The sequence below is a fragment of the Microcaecilia unicolor genome, chromosome 3 (genome assembly GCF_901765095.1).
Source record: "Microcaecilia unicolor chromosome 3, aMicUni1.1, whole genome shotgun sequence".
NCBI lineage: Eukaryota > Metazoa > Chordata > Amphibia > Gymnophiona > Siphonopidae > Microcaecilia > Microcaecilia unicolor.
In genome coordinates this window covers 334,113,692-334,132,392 of record NC_044033.1, presented here as the reverse complement: position 1 = coordinate 334,132,392, position 18,701 = coordinate 334,113,692, and the positions used below count along the sequence as shown (strand labels likewise).

Here is an 18,701-nt window from a genome sequence, read left to right as displayed (position 1 = left end):
GGTAGGGGAAAAGAGGGCCACTGGGTATAGGGGCAGGGGAGAGGAGGGTCACTGCTGGACTGGGTGGATGGAGGGCAGGGGAAAGGAGGGCCACTGGGCATGGGGGCAGGGGAGAGGAGGGTCACTGCTGGACTGAGTGGATGGAGGGTAGGGGAAAGGAGGGCCACTGGGCATGGGGGCAGGGGAGAGGAGGGTCACTACTGGACTGAGTGGATGGAGGGCAGGGGAAAGGAGGGCCACTGGGTATGGGGACAGGGAAGAGGAGGGTCACTGTTGGACTGGGTGGATGGAGGGCAGGGGAGAGAAAAGAAATGCTGGACATGGATGGAGGGGAGGAAAGATTGAGGAAGGAGATGAGATGAGGAAGAGAGGAGAAAAACTGCACATGGATGAAGAAAATAGGCAGAAGCTGAGGACCAGAAATGAAGAAGAAAGGAAGAAAGAAAGAAATGGAAAGGAAGCCCTGGAAACGGAGTTAAGAGGACAGATAGCAGCAGAATCAGATACTGCACCAGCATGATCAGAAAAACAGTCACCAGACAACAAAGGTAGAAAAAAATCATTTTATTTTCATTATAGTGTTTGCAATATGTTCACTTTGAGAATCAGGTGCTCAACATTAAAAGTTTATATTTACTTATTTATACCCCCCCAGGCTCTCTCCCCGGCTATAGCCAGCTCTGCAATTTGGGGGGGGCGCAGAGGGGGACTGGGGGGAGAGCCTGTTGTTAAACATTTGCCAGCACACCACTGCCTGTCGCCAAACCCGCTGCCTCTCTGATTCAGTGGCTATCCATTGGCAAACGAACACTGGTTATTCCCAAAAAAGCCAGCTCTTGCTCCCTTCCTTCCTCCATATTAGCATAATTTGCATATACATATATGCAAATGAATATGCTAATATGCCCTGCCCCTTCCTTTGCCCCCCCAAATGAAACAGTCAAACTACGCCTATGCAGCCACTCCTTCACCAAATACAGAACAAGGGATCAGAAATTAGAATTATGAACATCAAAATTTTGAACTAGGAACTCCAAGCAAGTACTGCAACACTGAAGAAATAAAAACAGAAATGTACTTCCTTTTGGATTGAACACAGTCAGTGGCATAGCTACGGAGGACCCCACCCCCCCAAACCCCAAATTAACAATCACCTTTGCTGTAGATGGCAGATATCCCCAAGCTGTGCCAGCTGGCAGCCAGAGCTCTCCAAGCTCTGCAGCTGGTGGCTGCGCCCTCAAGCTGTTGCTGCCACTGCTGCTCCTCCCCATGCATGCAAAAAAACCAAGCATTCACAGGGGTAGGTCAGCAGTGACAACAACAGGTTGGGGACACTGCTGCTGGCTGCAGAGTTTGGAGAGTTCTGGTTGTTGGAGTCAAAGGAAGAGGTAGTCTTCACATTGAAGGACCCGGAGATTCCTACCAGCTCAGGTACTTATATTTTGCATTCAGGCGGGGGACGGGGGCAGGGAGAACATTGGTGCCCACCCACTTTTGAGTTCAGCCATGTCCCCTCCCCCCATCAACTGTCTGGCTATGCCACTGAACACAATATAAAGACATCTGTGATACCTATATCCCAAGGTTAACATATTCTTGTTAATAAATTCAAAATAAACCACTTTTTTTCTACCTTTGTTGTTTGGACATTTTATTTTTCCATCATGTTGGTCCTAATTCTCTTTCTAGCGACTTTTGTCCATTTGTCTTTTCTTCTCCTTCCAGTCATGTTCTATTCCTTCACTACACCTGTCTCTGACATATTGATCCTTCCTTTGTAGGTCTTTTTCTTTTCTGCCTCTCTACCACTCAAATATCAACTTCTTTCAACTTTTCTGTTACCTATTAACTTTCCATATTCTTCTCTCATTCTCTAGCTGTCCAATTTCCCATCTAACTCCTTCCCTAGCCTGCTAATCCCTTCTATCTGTCATCTACCCTCCATTACTACATTTCTACCTCTGTATTCACTATCCGCCTCTCATTGATTATCTTGCCACCCCTTCTTGGCCTCTCCCACATATTTCCACTTTTTCCACTATTTGTCTTCCCTCTCCCTCCCTTTATTCCTGTAGATCAGTATCTCCTCTCCCTGTCCCCACTCTCATCTTCCTATAACATCTCTCTTCCCGTCTGCTGTCTCCCCCCTCTTTCCTGTTGTTGTTCCCCCACTCCACCTAACATCATATCACATAAGCCAGCATCTCTCCCTCCCACCCTCCCTTTGTTCAGCACCTGCCTCTCCCTCCCTTGGCTTACCTGGTCCAACATCTTTCTCTTTCTTCCCAACTGCCCTCCCATCTAGCATTTCTCCCTCCCCTCCCATCACTCCTCTGCCCAACATCTTTCCCACACTTTTCTTCCCTCCACTCCATAGTCTGCCATCTCTCTGTCTCTCTTCCTCCCCTGTTACTGAGCCCTTCATTTCTTCTTCCATATCCTCCCCCCAATCCCACTATGGCATGTTCTCCTATCTCTAAAACCCCTCCCCCGGTCTACTTTAAAACAGCTCCAGGGGGCCCCGTTTCCTGCTACCTCCTCTTGTTCTCACTACCCCGATCCAAGGTCTTCCTCCCTTCCCTGTCTACCTTACATTGCATTTTGTTGAGGGGGGGAGTCAGCATTATGGTAGCTCGGCACCAATTCTTACACACTGCCTGCATCTGCCCTGGCACTGTTTCTCTGCTGTGTTCTGTCCTAGGCTGAAACAGGATGTTGCAATGCATGCAACTTCCTGTTTCAGCCTGGGAGGGACACAACAGAGAAACAGTGCTGGGCAAGATGCAGGCAATATATAAGAATTGCTGCTGCACTGTCTACCCACCCCCCTTCAACAAAAACGCAACGTAAGGAAGACATGGAATGGAGGGAGACCTTGGATGGAGTGACAAGAATGGGAAGAGGTGGCAGACTATGGGGGCCCCCTGGAGCTGTGGGGCCCAAAGCAACTGCCCTGTTTGCCCCCCCCCCCTAACACCGGCCCTGCATGTGACAAGCATGCATTAGTGCTTACTGCCACTTAGTAAAAGAATCCCTTAAATTTTAATAAAAAAAGGAATTAAAATTAGAATTCTAAATTTAGGAGCTCAGATCTTTTTTTCTTGAATACCAATCGGTACAGTATCCAGCCTACATTGTTTAAATACTGAAGTATCGTTACAGATCCTACTATAGTGTAAATATTGTGAAAAGGGCAGTCTCTTTTTAAGGGGTAAAGGGTGACAGCTGGTAAACATCAGTAAAGAATTCCAATCTGTAGATTTGGTATGTACAGTGGTTTCCAATGTACACTTATCATTTGTTTTACTGTCACATCTAAAAAATTAATTTGTGTCATAGATGAATTCACACTGAATTTAATGATGTGATCCCGTGTATTTATCCAATCAAAGAAATCCTATAATTGACAGAGCATTTCCAAAACCAGAAAATATCATCAGTATATCAAATCCATTTGTACACGCATTGAGACCATGGACCCTGATATATCCATTGTTCTTCAAAATTGGCCATGTAAAGTCCAGCCTCAGAAGGTGCAAAAGTGGCCCCCTTAGCCACTCCCTTTTTTTGTTAAAAAAATTATTTTGTACAAAAAGTAATTGTTGTTTAGAGTTAACTAGTGATATCAAAAAGCTTGTGGGTACTATATAGGGGTGGGCTCTATCCTCTGGAGCTTTTCCTGCAGTGTCTCAGTTTGGAATAGAGTCGCAGCACTCTCCGTCACGAGACAGCATGGAGGCCGAGGAGGGCAGATTCCAAACTGGTGTTATGCCTGGATCATCTCTTCTTGGAGGAGTTGGAGAAAGCCATCGGACGGTGGAATCCTTTTCTGCAACGGGTTTGCCTTTTGCATTGGCGAAAGAAACAGTTCTTCAGCAGTTGAAGGTACCTGTTCCATTGGTGAAACTTGGGCAGATTTCACTTGAATCAGTGTGGGATATTTTGTCTTCATTGCATATGACTGTGACATCTATTACAAATGCTGTGGCATCCTTTAGTTCATCTTGTTTGAAAATTGATAGAGAGATGGAACTTGTACAAAATCAATTGCAGAAGGTTACAAGTGACTTTGCAAAGTCATAGAATGTTCAATCTGCCCTGGTTGAAGACAAATGTTATCTTGAGGTGGATAGAGAACCTGGAAAAATCCATGAGGCTTCTGAATTTGTTTCCTCAATTTTCCCAAACACCCTATTTTATCTGCATTACAGCTGTTGAAGAGCTAATTTGGGGAGATATTATTAATTCTTAAAGAAGTTATTCCACCAGTTTCTAAGCTATATTATATTCCAGTAAATGTGAAACTTCTAGATGTTAACAGTTCTTCTCGAGCTGACCAGGCTTATGAAATACAAAACATCACACAGGACAGTCTTAACTTGACAGAATTTCTTGAGAAATCTGATTAAGAAGTTATGCCTCGTACAACTCTTGTTGTAATTTTTATCTTTCCCCAAGATAGAGATCATCTCTTGAGGTTTTATTTTCGCCATAGACAAAAGCTCTTTATAAATCAAAAATTTTAGATTTTTCCCTATTTGACAAAGACTACACAGGAACGAAGGAAGAAATTTATTTTGCTATGTCCTCAGGTGGTTTCACTTGGGGCTAAATTCCTATTACGCTTTTCTTGCAAATGCTGTGTAACTTATTCCTCAAAAAGGTATGTATTTTTTGATCGTGAGCAGTTAAAATCTATTTTGGTTGCAAAGAAACTGGAAGTATCTCATACCTCAGATGGAATGACTCAGATTAGAACTTAGGGCGTCTTTTACTAAAGCACGCTCACGTTTTTAGCATGCGCTAAAATTGTGAGTGCGCTAATCATTAGAGACACCCATAGGAATGTATTGGTGTCTCTCAAATTTTAGTGCACCCACAATTTTAGTGTGCGCTAAAAATGTGAACATGCCTTAGTAAAAGACCCTCTAAGTTATTTAGTTTTGGCTCCGTCAGTTCAAAATTGAATTATTATTATTTCTATAATTTCACCTATGCTTCAAGGTGTATGCTTTCCTATTAGTGGCCTGCTGAACACTGTAATTACTTCTTTAGCTGGAATTTGGAGAAATGGATTTAATCTATTTCTTCCTTTTCTTTTTCTAATTACTTTTACTAAGATGTGTGTTTCTTTGTTTGTTTTTTTCAAGTGTATAAGCTTGTAATTTAAAATGTTAATACATAAATGATTTTTTTAAAAAAAGACCTCCCAGGGCACCCTATAGTAGCATTGAGTAAGTCTCTAATGCAGCCTTTATCCAAATATATAGATTGGTTTCTTCAAACTTTAGTTCAAGAATGCAAAGCATATGTAAAAGATACCACCCATTTTTTGAATATATTAACAGAGATTCCAGAAAAAGAATTTCCTTTTATACTTACCACTTTAGATGTGATATCTCTTTATACCTCTTTGCTACAAGATGCCTGCCTAAGAATTTTAGAACAAGCTCTAGAGGATACAGCCCGCCCCCATTTAGTACCCAAAAGCTTTTTGATATCGCTAGCTCTAAGTTAACTCTAAACAACAATTACTTTTTGTACAATAAAAACAATTTTTTTACAAAAAAGGGAGAGGCTATGGGGGGCCACTTTCACACCTTCTGTGGCTGAACTTTACATGGTCAATTTTGAAGAACAATGGATATATCAGAGTTCATGGTCTGTACAAATGGATTTGGTATAGTGATGATATTTTCTGGTTTTGGAAAGGCACTGAGACAATTATAGGATTTCTTTGATTGGGTAAATACAAGGGATCACAACATTAAATTCATTGTGAATTCATCTATGACGCAAATTAATTTTTTAGATGTGACGGTAACACAAATGACAAGTACATTGGAAACCACTGTACATACCAAATCACCAGATCAGAATTCTTTATTGATGTTAACCAGCTGTCACCCTTTACCCCTTAAAAAGAGACTGCCCTTTTCACAATATTTACACTATCATAGGATCTGTAACAATACTTCAGTATTTAAACAACAAGCTAAAACATTGACATCTAAGTTGAAAAAAGAGGATATCCAGACACTATTTTAAAACAAGTCTACAAAAGAGCAAAACACAACCATAGGGATTTGTTATTAACAACAAAACCCCATCATGAAGCAGAGTACAATATATCTACCTGTGTACTAAGATATTCCATAGGGATATCTACAGCAGCCCAGATTATAGGTAGACACTGAAGAATCGTGCAAGCTTACCCTTACTTTCAGGAATATAACTTGCATATGGCATTTACCAGAGGGAAAAACCTGAACGAACATTTACAACATTTCTTCAATATGGACATAATTAAAGATTTACAATTGAATAAAGGTCATTATCGGTGTGAAACATGCAAAATTTGTGCTTTTACTGATGAAATCACCAAATTTTGTGAACTCAGTAGACCATAGAAAGTATATATTAAACCATTTCACAAACTGTCATAAACGTAATTCGATGCCCATGTGACAAAATATATGATGGGAAAACCGAGCCTTCTTTGTACATAAGGATGAATGAACACAAATCCTGTTTAAAGAACTCCAGATTGGAGGCACTTAATAGTAACTCATTGTTTGAATATGCTACATAAGTTCAATGATCTCAGATGTTTTGTAATAGACAAAGTAGAGGACTCGATAAGAGGGGGAGGGGCAGGGGTAAATTTCTGCTATAGAAAGAACAACGTTGGATTCACATATTAAAGTCAGTTATTCTAACAGGACTTAATATTTGTTTAGATTGGAAACCTCTCTTTTAAATATAGTTATCACCAACTATAAGCTACGATAAGGGACATGGTCCCTTTAAATGTAAATGTGAAGTTCAATTAGATGACATCACTTATGTTTTGATAAGGTGAATGACTGATGGCATCCTTTCAAATGTATGGAAGCACCAGTTTGCAATCAGTTCAGCGATCGGAACCATGTGAAAGTACTAGCTGGCAGTAAGTCAGATATTTTAATAACTTTAATGACTAAGACTACACTGAAGATGGGTTTGATATCATTTGAGGAAAAGTTTAAAAAGTCATTAATTTGCTGTTGTGCTATATAATGATATATTTGGTTGCTTGTAGGATTGACTGGCAAAGAAGTGACTATCGCTCTTGAAAAAGCCTTTGCGAAACGGCAGTGCTCTGTTGAGCGAACAAGCTATATCAGAATGCCAGTTAAGTGTTGAATATTAGTCCGAATTATGGCAACAAGGAAATTAGAGAAATTGAAAAGAGACTATAAAGGAGGGGTTTTTTAAGATACTCAATTGGTAAAGCAATATCTTGTATACTGCAAGCTAAATGTAGCATTTATTGAGTTTCTGAGATCTTTTTCCTCCTTTATTTAAACTTACTTTACATTTAACCAATACAATTTATTCTTGCATATTGGGTTTAGACATTGTGTGAAGCAGTGGCATAGCTAGGGTAGTTGACACCCAGGGCCGGTCATTTTTTAACACCCCCCTCCAAAATCCAGTACTAGGCATACCGAGAATACAAAACACTCAGGATCTCTAGAACAATTTTACCATACCATAAGCAGTAATTTCTACGAGTCACATAAGGAAAAGGAAAGCATCTTCAACACTACAGTGAGCACTAGAACATCAATTCGCCTATTGTAAAACGTAACCAGACAGAATAGTACAGATCGTCGATCCTGCACAGTCAATGCCAACTGAAAGCCGTGTCTTTTTCACAAACACAGATAAACCCTAAACCACTATAGAATAATAAGTAATCAAACTTTCTATTTAGACAAAAATTAAACTGAACCCCCAAGAGGCCAGACTGAGCATACAATGCAACACCACAGAAACAGAAAATAAAATACCACCATTTTATTGGACTAATACATTTAGCTTTCAGAGACCAAAACCTCCTTCCTCAGATCAGATCAGTACAGTATAGTGGTTTTACAATATCCTATCCTGGCCTGAGGAAGGGGGTTTTGTTCTCCAAAAGTTAGTCAAAATATATTAAAATTAGTCCAATAAAGATTACCTTATTTCCATGTTCTATTTATTAACACAGCTACAATATTACTTTATCCTAAAGCAAAAAAATAAAAATATATATTTTACTTGGAGTTCGTTGTCTCTGGTTTCTGCTTTCCTCATCTTCTTTTCACTGTCTTCCTTCCATCCAGCATCTGCCTTCTCTCTCTCTCCCTGCCATCCAGTGTCTGCCCTCTCTCTCCTGTCCCCTCCATCCAAAGTCTGCCCTCTCTCCCTGCCCCTTCCATCTAGGATTTGCCCTCTCTCCATGTGCATCTCCTTCCTTTGTCTTTCCTTCCCTCCATCCTTGTTCAACATTTCTCCTCTCTTCTCTCTTCCATCCATGTGCATTTCCTTCCTGACTTTCCTCCCCTCCATCCATCCATCCATCCATGTCCAACAACTCTCCATTCTCCCCTGCACTCTCCTCCATCCACCCATATCAAGCAAATTTCCTCTCTCCCCTGCCCCCATTCATCCATTCATATCCAGCTATTCTCCATCTATGTCCAGGAACTCTCCATTCTCCCCTGCCATCTCCTCCATCCACTCATATCCTTCAAATTTCCTCTCTCCCCTGCCCCCATTCATTCATCCATGTTCAGCAATTCTCCTCTCCTCTGCCCTCTCTTCCAACCATCCATCCATCCATATCCAGCAAATTTCCTCTCTCGCCTGCCCCCTCCATCCATCCATCAGCAATTCTCCTGTCTCCCCTGCCCTCCTCTCCTCTCCAGTGATCTCTTCTCTCCCCATGCCCTCCCCTCCCATCCATGTCCAGCGATTCTCCCTGCCCTCCCTCAGCTCCCCCACAGCCCTCCTCTCCGTTCCTTCCTGCCCTCCCTTCCATCCATCCACCCACGTTCAGCAATTCTCCTCCCCTGCCCTCCCCTCCAGCGATCTCTTCTCTCCCCCATGCCCTCCCCTCCAGCGACCTCTTCTCTCCCCCATGCCCTCCCCTTCTCTCACCCATGCCCTCCCCTTCTCTCACCCATGTCCAGCAATCTGTTGTCTCCCCCCTGCTCTCCCCTCCCATCCATGTCCACCATTCTCCTCTCTCCCCTGCCCTCTCTGTTCTTTCCTTCCCACCCACGGCAGCCCTCCTCCTCCTCCTCTCTGCCCCCCCCCCCCGTATCATAACCTTTTACTTCCCGTGGTGGCAGCGGCGTCAGTTCCGTTACAAAGAAGGCACTGCAGGCTCCCCTCCAGCTTCAGCTTTTCCCTTCACTCTTCACACAGTGAGTGTCCCGCCTTCGCAGAAACAGGAAATGCGTCATCGCGAAGGCGGGACACTCACTGTGTGAAGAGCAAAGGGAGAAGCTGAAGCCCGAGGGGAGCCTGCAGCCTTCTTCGTTTGTAACTGACGTCGCTGCCACTATGGGAAGTAAAGGGTTATGATACGGAGGGGGGCGGAGAGGAGAAGGAGGGCTGCCGAGGGCGGGAAGGAAGGAGGAGGAGGCGGGTTCTACGAGGCGCTCATGGGGGGGTGGATTTTGGGTGCGGGGGGGGGTGCCTGGAAGCAGCGGGAGTGGCGGAGCACCCCCCCTTGTGCTGACACCCGGGGCGGACCGCCCCCTCCGCCCCGCCCCCCCTTGCTACGCCACTGGTGTGAAGTAGCAAGAAAAGAGCCTTATGATATTTTGAAGTTGCACACTAATGGCAACATTAACACTTTGGATGCAAAACAGGTTATAAATATAGAAAATAAATAAAATAATGACCATTAATGCAAAAATTAGATAACAGCCATTTTTACGGCTGTAGTAAAACTGTCCTTTGCACGTAGAAAAAAACCCATTCAAGGGAATACTAACACCACTTTGTAACGCAGCTTAGTAAAAAGACCCCTTGGTAAGCCAAACATAAGCACTGAAAATAAGACCTAAATACAATTAGCCACACTTTCTTCTCCCAAATGGTGTTTTTAATTTAAACTGGTGCATCACAGCATTCCCCATCTTTCACTCTTTCTTAATGGATTATACAGTAAATCCAAACAGAACAGTCTCCTTACCTGTGGATAGTGGTACATCCTGAACATACTGGACATCTGACTTGATGCCTCTGATTGAAGGCCTTCAATGATAGCGGCCAGAGTGCCAGATGTTTTGCAGCGATAATTAGGAACCCAAGTGTTCATACCGGTAAATATACTCATCGCATCCCCAAACATAAGGAATGGATTGAGGTAAGATTCATAAAGATGAAACCCTAGTGTGATGTTGGGTAAGAGCTCTGAGCTGTTGTTAATCTCCTCCACTGCAAAAACAAAGGCCAGGTAGTCGAAATAGTTTTCCTCCTGGTAACTGTAAGGACAATGAAGATCAGACAAGTAATCACTCACTGAAAGATAGAAAGAAAGCTGTGGAACTATTTTCAAACCAATGGTCAGTGTGTGTTCTTAAAAGCCAGCTGCAGAGTTTGAAAAAATAAATATAATAAGCACTGCTATATGGATAGGCAGTAACACTAAATATACAGATTAATCTCAAGCTGCAAGCCATTAACCCTATAGTTTTAGGGATAAACTTAAATGAAACAGGCTATCAATATACAGGTTGAATACCTTTATCTTTATTCAAAAACATGATATACCACTCACCTTTCTAGATCAGAACGGTTAACAAAACTTTTTCCATTTAAAATTAATGAGGAAAAGAAAGCATAGACCAAACCCACACTCAACATAGAGTCACTCAATCACGTCTGCATACTATATAACACTACTAAGTATTAACATTGCACAAAATATGAATCAGTTTAAACAGACAAGAACTCCCATACTCCAGGCTACAAACTGAAGGCCAATTTAAAGAAATGTGTCTTTAAAAGAACCTTAAATCTATTATAATTAGGCTCTGCTTGAATATCACCACTATAGGAGCAATTCTATAAAACGGAACCTGTACATATCAGGGGCATAGCCTGAATTTTTAGATTTATCTATTCCTTACTAAAGTGTATGGACCAGCCACCTCCTAATAGGTGGAATAAATAAACCAAGGCTACGTTTCTGGAGTGAGAAATGTGATCTTTATTACTCACCAATTTCAGATGACAAATTGTGATTTCTCACGAGACTACAGACAAGCTTATACAGAAGTACTGGCTGAATCTGCTACTCTGGCTCTAACTTCCTGATACAATCACTTTTATACAGGTAAATTTCAGTTGCATATTGTAATATTGTGGTTACAGGTAATTGGCTACATGTTAATTAATCGGTTACATATGATAGGTTCATGGTAATTAATTACTTGCAGTTAATTGGTTGCATGATAATGAAGAGGCCTACACTTCTCAGAAGTCCTGTCATCTTCCAGAGGAACTACTTTGTTCCCTCTTTCTCCGGAACATCTGTTAACAGTTGCTAACTGTAACATTTCTAAACCCCTATGGTCAGCTACTTGCACCTGCACCCTCCCTCGTATAGCTTGTGACATTGTGTCTCAACAGATCATGAGATGTTGACTCAGACCTTAGTTCAACTGAAAGTCACTTAGAAATGGGCCTGTCAGTTTTTACTGTCATTTCAGAGCCTGAACCAAAGTATGATTTCAGGCCTGAAAAACACCCCAGAATATACATCTCCCCCCTTTGAAGGCCTTTACAGAAAGTGCTTAAGATATATATATATATATATATATATATATATATATATATATATATATATATATATATATATATATATATATGAGTAGTATGAGTAGTATTAGGCCAGGTCATGTATTTAGGCCTTATATGCACACCTCAGAATTATGGAAAAGTGTACCCTGAACGAAGGCTGTCTTAGGTTGGGACTCTTAGTCCTACTTACCCGTCATGGCCAAACGATTTTTGTGAGTACTAGAGAGGTGGAAATCTTAGGGGGAGAATGTAGTAAAATGGCCCACATAGGAATGGAGAGGTGCAAGAAGCAAAATAGAACCACAAAAAGATGATATGTTAATTTGATTGAAAGATGACTATGCCCCAAAGAAATGAAAGCAAATTACACAGGAGATTCAATATCAGAAGCAGGGGTGTTGGAATCAGCAGAAATGGGGCGCATCTGGGTATAAGCGGTATTGGCATCATCAGTAGATTTTAATGGCTCATATAGGGTCATAGCAAACCTCACAGGATCTCTCTTAGTCAAAGCAGTTTCAATCAAACATTGTACTAATCCTCTCACGCATGGTATAATGCAATACCCTACAAGTACAAGCACAGCTACCACAATGATCAGAGTAGTAATACCAGAAATAATAAAATGTTTCCATTTTCCAAAAACATTATCCATCCATCCAGTCCAAGATGTATCAACACCAGAATTTTCAGCAAGTCCGTTACCTAAAGTAGCAAGTCCCTGTAAAGTTTTGGTAATAGTGCCATCAGGGGCAGTGTTGTTGGGAATGTAGGTGCAGCAATGGCCACCTAACATAGTACACACGCCCCCTTTTTCAGCCAACATGATATCGAGAACCATCCGGTTCTCCCATGCCATGCAGCTGGTAGCATCCAATTGTTCTGCAATGCCTTGAACAGCGTCTCTAGTGTAGTTAATGAAACGCTGTTGATTGTAGTATATGCAGTTTATCCAATCAACATTTTTGTTCATAGTTACCCACCAAAATATGGATTCAAAGCCAGCAGCAATCTGATTATGGGTCTTGAATTCATCTGGCACCCCCCTTGGCACATCAATGGAATAAAGGTAAATTCTATCAGCAAACGAACCGTTAATTTCCCTACGAGACCTAGAATGAGACGTGGTGTTAGTATGATGGGTAGCAATAGTGATAGGGATCATAAGTTGTACAAGGGCACATTGTCATTGCCAATTGGGAGGTGGGGTAGGGTACAATATTTTGGTGCCACAGTACCACCATACATCGACCGGGGAGTAGAGAATTTTGAAAAATCAAGGAAAGGAAGGATCTTAGTAATTCTGGAAGAACACGAAGACAGGTTTCCAACAAAATAAGAGTCGGTAACATCAGATCGCAATAGACAAAAGGGGAAACGTAGGGCTGTAGAAGGAACCTGGAAAGGAGGTGGTTTGGTAAAGACCTTGTCCTGAGGCACTGGAGGAAAGAGTAAATGAAGAGACAAACAAAAGAGATCAACAAGGGTATGGCTTTGCAACAGCTTCAGAATGCACAAGGTACCGTTAGAGTCATTATCAAAATTCAAGGGGAAAGGGACAACAGTAGGTTCAGGACAAGGGGTAGAACAGACACAACAGTCAGAAACACTCAAGCTGTTAGTGGTATATCGTATCCATTATAACCATAAATTGGAATCAGTGATTCCAGTTTCAATGGCAAACATATCTCTGAGATCTGTAATGGAAAGGACCCTAATGGACGTGTTAGTTCCTGGAAAAGATTGGATATCAAATAGATTAGGCAAAAGAGGATTAGGGGGTTCTCCTGAAGGTGGTGCAGGGATAACAGTAATGTGGAAGCATCCGATAGGGTCTTTTCCTTCCACATCTAGGCCTATGCCATAAGTACGGTTCATGGCAACACTTACACCTCTAAAGGTGATCAGCACAAGATTGCAATGTGACATTTGGCAGGTGTTGGGATTAACACCGGGCTGTCGAATTATAGAAATTCTTTGGCGGAAGGGGTCCTTCCAATGAGGGTGACTCTCGGTTGGGTGATTAGGTCCCGTATACCACCAGACATCATTCCATGAGGCACAGGGGTTGCGATAATCCTCAAATGTCAGGGTCGCTTTTGTACAAAGATAAACATTGGCTTTGGCTCGAGCAAATTGCCTCTGGGCCTCAAGGACGCCGCAAAGGGCAATATTGCAGACATCAAATTGCAGGGTAACAGTTTCAGAGGACTCAGTAAGGTATTTGGTGGTCACAACAGGATAGTTAATAAAGTATCCGTCATCACCTTTTGGCTTTTTCTTGGAAAAGGTTTGGTCAGATAAGGGATAGTAGAAAAAGTTTAGCGGCAAACATTGTAGAATTAAATGATATACAGATTTAGAGGAAACTGTATGTGTTATGCAGTGTATTTAAAAGGGAATGTTATCAATGTAAAGTGTAAATATCTCTAGGAGTAACCAGACAAAAGTGAAAATCAGAGTGAATGTAATAGCAAAACACAGGAAGTGGATAAAGGAAACCGGAAGTACTAAATTGTTAATGGGGGTACCAAGCATTCTCTGGAACACTTTCTCCTGGGGAAACTTTCTCTAAAGGACCTGCAAGTCAAATGATTAAAATTAAGCAACTACTTGTACTGCTAAATTAGTCAGAGAAAGAGATTTGTCCAATGTATTGATACTGTTCCAGCATAAACAGAATGAGGGCAAACACAAGTGTAAAACTAAAAGCGAAACCCAGTAAGTAAATGATCACAAGCAGCAATATATTATCAGTGTGATATAGGAGCATACTGTAAAGGGCTCCTATACTGCAAATAATAGGGTTCCAAAAAGAAAAACTTGGCAAAATAACTTAACCTTAACTATATCACTTAAATGCTGCAGCTATACGTTAAGCAAATATTATCTACAAATGTTGACCTAAACTAAATCTTAACTATTCTTAATATAAAAACGGAAAATAACTGAAAAGAAAAAAGAAATGAAGAATATGTCAGGATGCTTTAAATGGAATATGTTAGCTTTGGGAAATGTGCATAGTAAATGTCTTTGTATTGTATTCAGTAGAAAAGGAAATGCATTTCTGTTTTTCCTTTTTCCAGTGTTGTAGTATATGCTAAGTTTAACTTCTTGGGGTTCACAGCTTAATTTTTGTCTAAATAGTTTTATATTTAAATTTGTGATCCCTTGTTCTATATTTGTATGTTGATCCAAGTCTCTACAGTTCTGTAATCTGCATTCTCAGACTAATGAACTAATCATTGTTTTGTTGTCTTAAAAAAAAAAAAGCTTGTTACAGAAGTGCATTTTTATGTAAAAGATAAAATAAGACATTGGATGCAAATGATAATTTGAGAGCTTTGGACCCAGAATAGTTGTGAGCTATAGAATATCCAATAGTTCATTTTAGAGCCATACATGATACCTTGTTGTCTTTAAAAATTAAACAAAAATTACATATGTTAATGCAATAAATTGATTCATAGTGTGTTAGTAAGCATTTTAATATTGTTGCCACATAATGTGCACTCCTGTACCCTTTCTGGGGTGATAGTAATGGCAGGTGGGAAAATTGGAGAAGAGGCAAAGAAGAGGGGTTCAGGGAGGGGGCCCTCCTTTATTTCCTGACCTGGGCTTTAGTACGTCTAACATTGGTCCTGACCCTTGCTGTACAGCTGGTGGAGATCTCAAAGCATCCCCAGCTGTGGAATTTATCCAAAGATGGCCAGAACTCCCTTCTCCCAAGCTCTGTAGTTGACGACAGTATCCTTGAGCCACCGACAACTAAATGTGCATGGCTGCCAGTGGCTTAGGGACATTGCTGCTGCCTGCCAAGCTTGGTAAAAGGGAATTCTGGTCACCTTCAGAGAAAGTGCAATTTATATTTTGAGTTGGGGGTAGGGCTGGGCCAAGAAAAAGTTGTGGCCACCCACTTTGGGCTCAGGCCTACCCAAAATTTGCTGTCTGGCTATGCCACTGGTACATAGTGTGAGGAAGTTCAGGATAAAATCACTGCTAGAACCTTTAGTATTAACACGCATAGGCTGAGGAGAGAAGGGGTTAACATCCTAAAACTTAGACATACCCTTCAGAGGAAGGAGGAGCCTCTAAAACCAAATCCTGTCCCACAGCTGAAGAGAGGGGTAGAAGTAGAAGGACGGGACTTTAAGTAGGAAGAGGAGGAGGCAGAGCCCATGGAATGAGAGTTAACAAACTTCCAGCCAGAGGAAAGAGCCACAGTCATGGAGGTAGAATGAACCAGCTCAGGGGAACTTGAAAGACCTGAGAGCCACAACATGGAAGAAGCTATGGAGATAACTATTTAAATATTCCTTTGTATTTTTGTTTTGGATATAGTAAGTTTTTGCCGGAGTATTTTGAAAGTTGATGGGAGGGTCAGAGTGAGAGAACTTACCCTGAAAGGGAAGAGGCTGCTCAGTTATGGCCAAAGCTAAGAAGCCCATGAGAATATGGAGGTTTTTTGACCAATGATCATTTTTGACGGTTCAGAATATAACTTCTAACAATAGATAAAAGTCCACAGACAGTTCTGAGGTCTTTTCCTCCATTTTTGAAAGTCAATTATAATGTTTCTTGGGGCACTTTTTCATTCAATAGTTTTTGGTGTAGTTATTGGATAATGAAGCTAAGAAGAGCCAGGGCTGTATTTTCTTTTGGGGAATTGAGACTGGAACTGTGACTTTATTATCAATGAGTTTTTGAACTGGACATTTGAAGGTATCTTTGGTTTAGATTAAAAGAGACTCACATATCCACTGACAGAAAAACTGCAAGCAATTTTGAGTCAAGTACTGCAGGGGGAATTGGCTGGAGAAAATTAAGCAGTGTTCGTCACTGAAGGTGTTTTTATAATTTTTCACTAGGGGAACGTGAACCAGGCAGTTGGGAAAGGTGCAAAGAGAATAAAAGTGTCCCTGAGAACTGTATCATACCCATTGGGACTAATCTGTTTCAAACAGTGTTTTGATTGACAGGGATTTTTGAAAGAAAAAATGAACAGTGGAAGACAAGAATTGTTTAAAAGGAAAACTTTCTGCAATAACCCTTTCCCCCTGACAGTAGGTGACTGGAGGGCAACTTGTAGTCGCCTACTCTCCTCTAAAGAAAACTAACATAAGTGGGTATATACCTGTGTGTGCACATAAATATGAGCACATACATCAGTCATAGAGCTAAGGTAAATTCTCACACTTAAATGTTGGAGATATGCATAGTATTTTATAAGTTATCCCTAGAATTCTATAAAAAGTGCTAAAAATGTGCACACACCCAATTTGTGCAAGCAGTGCAAGGCTGAAGTTAAGCTCTTTTGAATTTTATATTATCAAATTTGTATTTGGGATTGTTTTGATAAATTCTAAACTGCTTTCTTCTCTATGTATCCCCCTTTCTTAATAGATTTCTCGACCTGTATCTATCCTATATTAAGAAAAACAAACAAACAAAAAACGACCAGTGCACTCGGGGTCTCTATTGTTGATTAGAAGTAATTCTGTTTAAAAATGATTACTTATTGTATATGTCTTAATCATTGTATATATTTTAATCATTGTAGATTATAGAACCTCTACTAAAGGTCTCATTTACCTAATACGAATCCAAAAGAATCCACAGCAATTATTGAGTAGTCTGTGTCAGTGAAGCAGGTTGTAAATCCATAGCAGTACAGCAAGCTAATCAGCATTTTAACAGCACTTAACAAGCAATAATGAGCACTTTGGCAATAATTGCAATTTATGCACACAACTTGTTAAACACATTCTATAATGAACTGCGCCTAAATGGTGAAGCGCGCAGCTCAAAATAAATGCATGCAGTTAAAAAGGGGCATGTTTATTGGTGTTTTGAGGGTGTTTGAAACTTTACACACATAGTTATAGAATATGGGCGTAAACCTTCACAAGTTTTCGTTGGTATAAATGGGCACATATAAATTTAGGAGCGATTTCATCGACTAAATGTATTCTATATACCACGAGTATCTTATAGAATACGCTTAGTTCAGTGTGGATTTTTTAGGTGCCATATTATAGAATCTCACTCTTAGAGGCTACATGGATACTAATGGGGGAATTATTTTTCAGTGTGGTGTATCATTAAGACGGGTAATTTTATTGCTGACTTCTATGGTTTCAGCTGAGGTCCCATTTTATGCAATAGTAACTAATAACCTGTATTAACAGTAAAATAACCTGTCTTAGTGGTAACCCATATCAACAACTTCCACCTAGAAGCCAAAAAGAAAAACATTGCATGTCTAGTGGTATCAAGATGCATCAATGAAGGAGGATGTATGAAAAGCCACAAAAAATTTGATGAATGCAAAAGATGGGAAGATGAATATAGGATGATATATTCAGCCAAATAGGGAAGAATACTGGGCCAGAGTCAAGAATTTGAACTGAATTTGAAACATGACTGGAAATCAATGATGGTGACAAAGGAGTGGTGTGATAAGATCAAACCTACATGCATGGCAGAGAAGTCAAATTGCAGTATTTTGTACTGACTGAAAACATTGAAGAAGTAGCTGTTGGAGGCTGACATACCCAGAATTACAGTAATCCAGCTGAGATATGATGTGAGCATGCATGTGATGACCTGGAATGAATCGCTTCATACCACCTTTTTATTATTTATTTATTAGGATTTATATAGGATTTATTCCATTTAAAACCCTAGTCCCCTTAACAGCATATTTGTCAAGCAAGCCTCACTAGCATAAAGAAAACTGGTATTCCCAGCAGCTCCATTTACAAAAACACCAACTTAGCCAAGCCAAATGTATTTAGAGATGCCAATGCTCCTTAATCACTTTTACTATCTACAAGGATACAGCACATTCTTATAAATTGGCAATACTTGCAGCAAAAAAGAATTATTATTCCTCTAAAATAGTTAAGGCACCTAATACAGTGGTCCTTTATCAGACCCTGAAATCCCTGACTATGCCTTATCTCCCTCCAGTCAATCAAGCTATGTTTTTTACCAGTCAGGATCTTGCATTTTATTTTCGTAATAAAATTTCCACTTTGATCACTACCCTTCCAACAGCCCCTAGTGGTGTAAAA

At 40.7% G+C, this 18,701-nt stretch overlaps 1 pseudogene; it reads right to left on the bottom strand.

Annotated features, from left to right (window-relative positions):
- LOC115464708 overlaps positions 1–12,598 on the bottom strand; it is an 84,537-nt pseudogene extending 71,939 nt beyond the window's left edge.
- Between the last annotated feature and the right edge of the window lie 6,103 nt (positions 12,599–18,701).